Here is a 9,568-nt window from a genome sequence, read left to right on the forward strand (position 1 = left end):
GGAGTCGACTCGAAGACTGTTCTTTTGAATTTTTCTTTTGATTTTACTCCTCCAATTTGAATCCTTTGAACTTTAAGCTTGGGCCAATAAATTGTAGCTTTCTTCCAACTTGAGAGCTTTGGAGGCCTTCTTGTGTTCTTCCAACTTGCTATGTTCCTTGCAAAATAAATATCTTTCTCCTTGCAACATAAACATTAGTATCTATACTTCAAGGTTTTGTGATCATCAAAATCAATCTATGAATCAATCTTTGGGTCATCAATCTCCCCCTTTTTGATGATGACAAAACTTGGAGTATATGCAATATAAAAGATATTGATTTCTAGAAGTAATACATAGCTAAGTTGCATGAAGTGGAAAACATATATATTTAAAAACATACTTCATGATAATGCTTTTAGATTTAATCAGCTTAACACAATCAACATATTTAAATTTTAAGCTGATTTGTATTCAATTCAAAGTAATAAAGCATTCTGAGGTATATAGCATATACTTAGATATTTCTCCCCCTTTTTGACAACATCAAAAAGATAGTGAAACATTAAGTACAAAGATCAGAGCAGAACACATCGAGTGTGAATTCAAGAGGTTTTTTTAATTTGATAGTTTTCTAAACAAGTGTAGGTGGAATCTTCCTTAGGTTAATGATATTCAAGGAAAAACATGAGTGGAGATCTAACCTCTCTTCACTAAGTATGAAAGCTTGTTCATTTAAGACCTTTTGCCCAATCTATTAAGTATTTTATCAACCATGAGAGCAATTTAATTAATTTTCTTAATGACTTCAAAGTTCTTTTATGATAATAGGAGCATTGTGGCACAAATATCAAAATATACATTCATGCAATTTTTGATACATCTTAGAGCTCTTTTAAAGACTTTCTTTTATTTCTTTAGAAAATAAGCACAATTTGATACATAAAATAATGAATTTGCACAAAATTGAAGTTCCAAAAAGCAAGCCAATTTGAGCTCATTAGTGAAGTTCCAAAAATAGATTTTCTAAGAGATACTCAAGAATATTTAACACATTATTCTCCCCCTTTTTCATTAAATTAGAGGCTCTTAAGATTTGCAGTTTGGTTCAAGAGTGATGCATGAGATATACTAACCAAATAACACGCCTCAAGGTGTATCATACAGATTTTCAGATTTAAATTTCAGATGATACATATTGGAGAGTATTAGAATCACTTTTCATTTAGTGTTCTTTCTCTCTCCTTTAGTTATAGATTTATGCGATTAAGTTCCATAAGATCTTTCCTTCTGAAATTTTCTTTCTCCCCCTCAAATGATCATTCCATTTAAGAGTTTAGAATCCTAAGATAATGTTCAATAAGATTGTCAATCTCAAAAATATATTTCAGCTTATTTTCATAAGACTCAAGGTTTGAGATAAGACAACCTTTATAGAACTCATCTCAAGGAAATTAAAACATGTCTTGCAATATAAGGAGGTTCATCAAAATCAATCCATAAAATTCAAAGTATGTATCAAAATAAAGTGTCTTTGGGATAGGATACTGAATATCTAAAGCTCCCCCTCAAAAGATGCATTCTTCTTTAATCATTTTAAATTGTTGAATTTCAGATTTTAGTAATAAACGTGAATAACACTGAAATTCTGTAATATCGAGAATGTAGAGTGATCTAGAATTATTCAGAATTTATAGTAATCACTCTTTCTAATCCTTTAAGAACAAGTTATGCTTTCTCCTAATCTTAGAGAAAATGTATAAAAGTATTAATCATAAAATGATTCAATTGAAGCTCAGTTTCTTTCAAACGCATTTACATTTTCTTTCTTTTAGAGTCATTTGAGTGAGGTGAAATGTTTCTAGCTTTAAGATCATTCACTCTATTGATGGAAGTCTTCAATAATGTAGAAGAGAAAAATATATAGATGATCATTGAGGTATATATATTTATAGAACTCAATTTCTTAATCATAGTTTTTCAGCAATGTATACATGAAGCACAATAAATATATTTTTTTTTTTATATCAAAATAGAATCATATATTTAGAAATTTTTGTTTGCAATCAAGATCATCGAAAGACACATCATTTGAACCAATATTAGTATACTTTGAAGATAAGAAATGATATGTTTCGGATGCGTATCGGAGCAATCATCAAAGGCATCAAAATTAATTCTGTTTTTCTTAAAGTAAGACTTTATTTTAAAAATCACATTTAGTTTAAGCTTTTATACAAAATCAGATTCGGAATTACATAGGATTTTCAATCATACTTTGAGATATGTATCTTCCACATTATAGCTCATCTTAAATGATTACGATTGAAAATACATATTTCAAACATATAAGAGCATATTCAGAATCTTTGTATTAAATGTTGAGTTTTGGTACGAATTTGAACATTATATACCAAATTTAGGCAAGTTGAAGGATAAAACAAAATCAATTTATTTTCCCTAAATAGAGATGTTCTTCTCTTCTCCTTTCTACAATTTTATTTAGCTTTCAGATTTTAACAATGATTGTGAATGACAAATCTGAAATTTCTTTTCAATAAAACTAGACAAAAGATGTTATGTAGCAATTCAAACATTCAATCAAATTGTCCAAGTATGAAACATTACAAAATATTGAGAATCCATAAATCAAGACATCATACCATATGCAAAATATACCATGTGTTAAGTCATGCATTAAAATACTAAGTACAAGAATGTCAAGGATCAAAATCAATTCTTTTCAAATAAACTCCCCCTATTTAAATATAATCTTGCAATAATTTCATCCTTAAAGTGTGTTTTCAAGTGATTAAAAATTTGACTTAATTCTACTTTCATTTACTTTGTTTTTCATTTATAACTTTCTTATGCTCTATACTCTATTTGCTCCCTATCCGGTGGAGTTGGGAAGGGGCACGAGGTACTACCACTAGCCTCCCTCTTGTGCCGTCCCTAATATGCCCTACACCGAATAGTTGGGTCAAATAGTGCCGGGTACTACCACTAGCCTCCCCATTGGCACCATCCCTATGATGAGCAATATAGAAAGGTTAAAATGTTTACTTCAAAACCTCCCTATTTAAGTGTAATTAATTATGGATTTTATCCCTTCCAAAAGAATGCTCACACAAGTCTCACAAATGTGTCGAATATATTAAGTTTGTTTTGCTTTTCCTTAAGGTTGAAGTGTTTGCCTCTACTTGGATTTTACTTCTCTTGAATAATATCCATTTTCTTTTCTTTATCTCTCTCTCTTTTTGTTATTCTCAAGTAATTTTCATGAGAGAGCAGAATAGAGAATTAATCTTACGTATCATATATATGTATATCATGCAAACAATATTTTCATTATGCTCAAGGTTTCATAACTTCTCACAAGTTATTTTACATCAACATTTTAAGCATATACTTGTGTATTTCATGGTTATGACATAGGCAAAGATATATTTTAGTTTGGGCAAACCATGAAATAATTTCTAAAAGTATAAGTCAGTCAATACACATATAGACATGATATCAAAAATTAATAATTAAAGAATTTAATCATGCCATAATAAGATTTAAGTTACTGACTTTGCTCAACTAATTTGTGAGAAAGGTATCTAAATTACCTATTCATTATATGTTCTTCAAGCCAAACTAGATTTCTTATGTGTGAACTTTTGGCTGAAGAAGATCCTCTCTCTTGTTTGCATGTAAATGTTTAGTGTATCTTACATGAAGATATCCTTCAAGTTGAAATCTCTCATTTTTCTTTCTTGAAGGAAGGTCATTAGTTTCTTTAAGATACAAAGCATTCATCCAACATATATATTTTTTAACTAGATGACTCAATATAAGATATGACAATAGTTGCATGTTGAGTCACTTTACTCAAGAGATTGCCTAAATATAAGCAAGCACATATCATTTGAACTAAAGAGATAGATTCATTAACCAAGATAGTTTAAGTCAATTTAGTTTAGATTCTATTTGCTTAAGATAATTATCAATAAGATATGTTAACTATGTTTTAATCAATTTATCTTAAACATTTGTTTCTATCAAAATTCAGATTATGATTTATTTGTTATCAATAAAATATGATTAATTAAAGTTAGATTGAAGTCTTGCACAAGGTCACATAATGAGCATACAATCTGGTCTACTAGCTGTAAAATAATTATTCTATCATGCTTCAATACAGCTTTAACACAATAGATCTACTTTGCTCATCCTTTTCAAATTCTACAAGATGGGGTCATAGATATACCTTCTTCATGCCAATCTTCTATAAGAGTTTTCTTGTGGACTAACGTTGGTCAATGAAGATCCCCTTTCCTGTTTGTCTTAATTTGGAGTTTGAGAGAAGATGTTAATTCATTCATCATATTTCAAACTCACTTTGCAATATAACTCTTCATTAGTAGAACCAAAAATGATGTCATCAATGCATACTTTGAGCAAATAAGATATCACAAATTCATCTTTTTGATGCATAGATTTATCACTATTACTTTCTATCAAAAAGGTTGCTTAAGCTTTTATATATCATGCTTTTGATGCTTGTTCTAAATCACATATTGCTTTATCATATATGTAATGTGTATTTTTAAATATGGTGGTTATTTTTCATAGATCTCCTTTTTAATGAAGTAACCACATAGGAGTGACTTCTACACATTCATTTGACAGAATATAAAGCTCATGAAGCAAGCACATGATAATGATGATCTTTACTTCTAATCATGCAAGAATCTTTATCAAGATCTATTTCCTCTTTTCTTGATTTAGTCTTTTAGTAGTCATCAATTTTTCTTCATTAAGTGCATATGTAAAAGATTAACCATATAATTTGATTTTAGTATTTTGATAATAAATCATTAGTCTCATAAAGAATAAAATGAATTGATACTTCTACAACTAGAATTTTTCATGAATGTTCTATATGCATTGCTTGATGAATGATATCCAAGGATAGAAGTATCTTTATCAGATTTGGCATTATTTTCATAATAACATGTACGACTGAAAAATATGAAAGATATGCAATGGTTCATTTTCCATTTTTCAGAAGATCAAAATTTTCATCAAAAATAGAAATCATATGTATGACAAGCAGTGATGATAGTCTTTTAAAAATTTATTTAAGTAGATGACTATCATACATAATTGTCTTTTTCATTTCTTCAAGAATTCTATTAATCCTATTTTGCTTATGGTGTCCTTGGTGCTGAAATCATTGGATTTAATATTATTTTCTGTATAACCTTTATCAGGATTTTGGTTTTCAACACTGTGCCATGATACTCTTTATCTTCACAGTTTGGAAACCTTTATCATTTGAACCACTTTTACAAGATTTAGTAAATACAGAAAAATACTTCAGTTTTATTTTTCAAGAATAAATTCAATGTAAGCTTTTGAAAAACTTGGAGATGGAAACAACATCTTAAGATTTAGAAATGATTTTTGTTTGTTTCCTTAGTTAGCATGCATAGCAAAACTTTGACCTTTAAGTAGATAATCTAAGTAAGCCTATGGCAAGGTCTTTTGAGATTAAGTACATACTAGCATGAGTTGATTTTATATGCCAAGGATGGTTTCTTGGTATTCATAGTGCATATATTCAAAAGCATACCAAGTACACATTATCATATCTATGATCAATAAACAATAATGCCATGGATAATAACTCTCAATCAAGCATATAGAGAATTCATAGAGTTATTCTTAATAAATTGATTAATCATTTAGCAACTTATCCAATAGTGAGTAAAGTATACTAAAAAATGAAGAGATTTGATTATATTTCCAAAAGTATTTTCTATATCACAAAATTGATCACTACTAGCAAATCATATCAAATACTAAAGCACAAATAATGATGAGATGCAAGAATTACTGATTTCATTATTTTTTTTGTTAATAACTTTTTAAGTTTCTTTATGTTCCATAGGTACCTTGGTACACCTATGTGTACATCCTCATTTTCTCATTTTGGGTACCCAAGCTTGCTTGAGTCCTTGAGAGTTAGGACATATGGTTCCTTTTGGAATCCATATCTGTTTAATAATAATAACTTTACCATTTGATTTAATTATACTAGAACGATAGGTAAAGTTGTTATTCCCATCCTTTTCATTTTTGAAATAAGTTATCTTATTTAATGGTTTGCTTGGTAAATTGATAACCTTTTTCTCTAGAGATTTATGGCTAAGTGAAGGAGTCAAGCTAAATTTTGATTTATCAAAATCAGCATATTGGCTTTCAAACATCATTTTTAATCTTTCTGAACTTACAGTGAATTTGTTAATAAAACATTTTAATTGGTTAATTTCTTTACTTAAGTTTTGATTTTCTTTAATTAAGCTATGATTTTTCTGAATCAATTCTTCTGAAAATGACCTTAAGCTTTCATTTTCAGAATTTAGTTTCTTAAGATTTTTATTCTTTACAGATAATTTTCTACAATCACTATACAACTCATGAAAAGCATTTAAAAGTTCATCATAAGAAAATTCTTCATGAGATTCGTTTGGTTTAAAATTAGATTCAGATTTTACTTTTTCTTCTAATGCCATAAAACATAAATTAGTTACCTTTTGTAGTTCACTGTTGCTCCTAACTTTCAATTCCTTGTCTGAATTTCTCTTGGTCAAGGCTTTCTTGCGTTTTACCTCTTTCTTCCTTTCTTCTTGCTTCCTCTTCTTCTTTGTCTTTAGGAAGCTGATTTGCCTTGGAGTCGACTCGGACCTTATTGGAGTCGACTCGGTTAACTTGAGGGTCGACTCTGAAATACTTGGGGTCGACTCGACTGAGATGGAAGTTTCAACACCTTTTTCTGCAGTCTCATTGTTAGTATGCAATTGAAGTACATGTGAGCTACTCTGAGATTTCTCATAAATATTTTCTAAAGTATCCCAGATCTCCTTTGCAGATAAGCATGCAGAAATTTCATTAAACATTGTTTCTTGAATCGCACAATATAATATGTTCATAGCTTTAGCATTTAATTGTGCTAAGTCTTTTTCATTAAAAGTTTGAGAGAGTGTGTGAGGGTCATTTATTATGATTTTCCAATAGTAATAGTTTTGTGATTGAATAAAGATGCGCATGCGTATTTTCCAATGTGCATAGTTTATGCCATTAAATAGTGGAGGTGTGTCAATTGCTTGTCCTTCTCCTAGAAAACTATCTATTTGAGTTGTCATGATCTTTGGCTCTAGTCGGTTAAGACTACAAATAATATTTGAGCACCTGCTCTGATACCACATGTTGCCCAGTAGATACAACCCAAGAGGGGGGGTGAATTGGGTCTTTTAAAACTTTTATGCTACTTCTAAAACTTTATGAGTAACTATGCTAAGTTGTATAGATGCACAGTGAAAGTTAAACTTAGCAAGGGTTTGATGTATAGACTTCGACTTGATTAAATATGCTTGCAACTAAAGGATGTGCGGATAAGAATTAAGCAAGCAATTTATCTAAGTAAGTAAGTGTGTTAGTTAGACAATAACTAGAGGCATTACAAACACAAAGGACATATAGTGGTTCGGTGCACCCCAGCACCTACATCCACTCCCCAAGACCTCTTGGGAATTTCACTATAATCCTACCGATTACAGCCGGTTGTTTTACAAGCTCACAACCCAACTTGTTGTTTTTACGAGCGCACAACGAACTCGGTCGGTTTTCCCAGGCTCACCGACTAGAACCAACCCCGATTGTTTTCCCGGGCTCACAATCAAACCCTTACACGTTGGTTTTACCCTCGGCTCACCAACAAACCTATCTCCGTTGGTTTTCCCCTTTGGCTCACCAACAAACCTATCTCCGTTGGTTTTCCCTTTGGCTCACCAACAAACCTTACACCGTTGGTTTTCCCTTTGGCTCACCAACAAACCTTTAACCCCTTGATTCAATCCCTTGATTGAATCAAGTTACAAGATATTAAAACAAAGAATAAAAACAAATCAAAGCTTCTTAAACAAGCAGATATGACAATATAAACAAATAGAGTAAAGAGAAGCCCTCAAACGAGTTTTGAAGATGGAGGAGCTCGGCTTCTTCTTTACTTGATCCTCCTCTGATTTGGCATGAAGTAGAGGATCCCCGAGGCAGCACGCGGATGGAGAGGAAGCTTTCGGATTCACTTGGATGCTCTTCTTCTCTCTATTTCGTTTTGGATGGCCCTTTTGTGCTTGTGGGAGATTTCCTTTGTAATCTCTTTGAGATCTCTTTCCTAGATGATCTCTCCCACTTCCATGCCTTCTCCCCTAGCTCTCCTCTTGTTTTTATAGCTCTAGATGGCGTGGAAACAAGAATCTAGCCGTTAGAGACAAAAATAGAGCCGTTGGACACAGTCTGCACTTCCTGACAATATTACCGTTGGGATCGGAGTCGACTCGCGCGATCAGGAGTCGACTCGCCTGTTGCAGGAGTCGACTCGTGCTTTACTGGAGACGACTCGGCCACTGTTCCAAATTTGAATTATGGTGCATCCTCGACTGGGAGTCGACTCGTCTTAACCCGGAGTCGACTCGCCAACTTCTGGAGCTGACTTGGCAATTTCGGTGTCGGCTCATCCACTGAAGTCCGTGGATCCAATTTTGAATTTTGTCCTCTCGAGTCGACTCGACTGTCCTGGGAGTCGACTCGAATCTCAGACCCCGAACTCCCGATCCTCTGTCTTTTGGCTCGTCCAGTCTTGGAGTCGACTCGAACTTCCTTGGAGTCGACTCGGCTCTCAGTTTGTGAAACACAACCTTCTGCCATCTTGGTGTAGCGCTGCCTTGGAGTCGACTTGAGCTGTCTGGGAGTCGACTCGAATCTCAGAGGCAGTAACTTGGTTTTCTGTCTGTTGATGGTCGCGGAGTCTCGGAGTCGACTCGTGCAATGCGGGAGTCGACTCGAATCTCAGAGTCCCAAAAATGCTCTCTGACTTTTTTCTTGTGTTCCGCTGAGAGTCGACTCTTGCTTTCTTTGGAGTCGACCTACCAACCATCGGAGTCGACTCGCGTTCCACTGGAGTCGACTCGAATCTCAGACCCGAAAACTGCTCTCTGACTTTTCTGCCTGTGACTCCTAGGAGTCGACTCATACTTCTCCGGAGTCGACTCATACTTCTCTGGAGTCGACTCGAATTCCACTGGAGTCGACTCGAAGACTGTTCTTTTGAATTTTTCTTTTGATTTTACTCCTCCAATTTGAATCCTTTGAACTTTAAGCTTGGGCCAATAAATTGTAGCTTTCTTCCAACTTGAGAGCTTTGGAGGCCTTCTTGTGTTCTTCCAACTTGCTATGTTCCTTGCAAAATAAATATCTTTCTCCTTGCAACATAAACATTAGTATCTATACTTCAAGGTTTTGTGATCATCAAAATCAATCTATGAATCAATCTTTGGGTCATCAAGGAGCCACATCCTCGAGAGGAGGAGATACATCCTCGAGAGGAGGAGCTACATCCTCGAGGAGACCGTAGCTACTTTTTGTATTTTGCTTTGACATGTATTGTTTTATGTTACTTATTGTATTCTGAAATGTACTTACATACAAATTAATACAATGAGTAGCTGCATTTTTCTTCAATACTGTGCCTTTTGAT

The 9,568-nt window shown here is 33.0% G+C and overlaps 1 long non-coding RNA gene across 1 annotated transcript; it reads right to left on the reverse strand.

Annotated features, from left to right (window-relative positions):
• Positions 1 to 1,314: 1,314 nt before the first annotated feature.
• On the reverse strand, positions 1,315 to 8,515 carry LOC149752675 (uncharacterized). Its single transcript, XR_016396738.1, has 2 exons — positions 6,564 to 8,515; positions 1,315 to 4,310 (listed from the first exon to the last, which is right to left on the reverse strand). It is a non-coding gene; the product is annotated as an uncharacterized LOC149752675 (long non-coding RNA).
• Between the last annotated feature and the right edge of the window lie 1,053 nt (positions 8,516 to 9,568).

This window comes from Phoenix dactylifera, chromosome 10, assembly GCF_051530095.1.
Source record: "Phoenix dactylifera cultivar Ajwa chromosome 10, Ajwa_hap1_PhDact_Kaust_v1.1, whole genome shotgun sequence".
Classification (NCBI taxonomy): Eukaryota; Viridiplantae; Streptophyta; class Magnoliopsida; order Arecales; family Arecaceae; genus Phoenix; species Phoenix dactylifera.